Raw genomic sequence first — 1,596 nt, forward strand, 5'->3', positions numbered from 1 at the left:
GAGGCAGGAGAATCACTTGAACCCAGGAGGCAGAGGTTGCAGTGAGTCAAGATCACACCACTGCACTCCAGCCTGGGCGACAGAGTGAGACTCTTGTATCAAAAAAAAAAAAGTCCAACTGCGTTTTCACATACAGGTTGCCTCCTTACACACAGGCTGTGTGGTTTTCAGTCCCCTCTGGGCCTGAGCCTACTCTCCTGCCACTGCAGCGCAGACAACAGGCATGTGACTAAAGCAGCCATCTGCGAAGCGGATCCCCAGCCCTGGCTGTTCCCTCTCCATCCATTAGAGTTACCGTTGGCTGTTCGGGTCACCCCATCTGAGGCTGAGGCTCAGACATCACAGAGCAGAGTATAGTTTTTCCCACTTTGCCCTTCCCAAACTCCATCCACACAATCAATGAACATTTGAAAAAAGAAATTTAAAGGTGGTTGTTTCATGCCACTACATTTTAGGATCGTTTACCACACAGTTGTAAATAACTGAAATGTAAGCTAAGGGAAAAAGCAGTATGTAATTGTGTATTAATGTACTTGAGGTGAACAAGACAATGCCTGTGACTATTAGGATGCTAAATTAATGAACAATTATCTCACTGCATGTGCTAAATATTTATCTGTGTTCCAATACTGAACTAATATGTATCATTTTATTTATCATTTCAAGAATATCCAACCTCCTCCTGCCTCCCCAAAAAACCAGCCACTCCTTCATCCCTTTCGGGTCCTGATGAAGAGGCAATCGGAACAGCGTTTATAGGAGCCAAAGCGGCTGCACAGAAAGTTCTGTAATAAAAGAAGATGTAAGAAAAGCCACCTAACCCAGGGATAAACACAAACGCCAGGCATAAACCTATGAGAACAGTGTTGGGATGGCTGTAACTCGGAATGAGCTGAGATTACAAAATATGCTATAGACAACAAAAAGGGCTTTGATAACTATATCTGGAGCAAGAAAAAGGAAGAAATAGGCCCATTGCTTAGGGTAGATGTTGTAATATGAACAGATGACCAAGAGGAAGCAGAAGCTCTCCACTTTCATTTGGTTTCTCTTCTTTCTTTTTTTTTTTTTTTGAGACAGACTCTCTTGCTCTGTTCCCCAGGCTGCAGTGCAGTGGTACAATCATAGCTCACTGCAGCCTCCATCTTCCAGGCTCCAGGGATCCTCCCACTTCAGCCTCCCAAGTAGTTGGGACTACAGGCATGCACTGCCATGCTCAGCTTATTTATTTATTTATTTATAGAGCTGTAGTCTCCCTATGTTGCCCAGGCTAGTTTTGAACTCTTGGCTTGGCCTGGCTCAGTGGCTCAACGCCTGTAATCCCAGCACTTTGGGAGGCTGAAGTGAACGAATCACTTGAGGTCAGGAGTTCAGTGCCTGGCCAACATGGTGAAACCCTGTCTCTACTAAACATACAAAAATTAGCTGGGCGTGGTGGCACATGCCTATAATCCCAGCTCCTCGGGAGGCTGAAGCATGAGAATTGCTTGAACTTAGGAGATAGAGGCCGCAGTGAGCTGAGTTCCCACCATTACACTCCAGCCTGGGCGACAGAATGAGACTCTGTCAAGAGGAGAGGAGAGGGGAGGGGAGGGG

The sequence above is a fragment of the Colobus angolensis genome, unplaced genomic scaffold (assembly GCF_000951035.1).
Source record: "Colobus angolensis palliatus isolate OR3802 unplaced genomic scaffold, Cang.pa_1.0 Scaffold128, whole genome shotgun sequence".
Lineage (NCBI taxonomy): Eukaryota > Metazoa > Chordata > Mammalia > Primates > Cercopithecidae > Colobus > Colobus angolensis.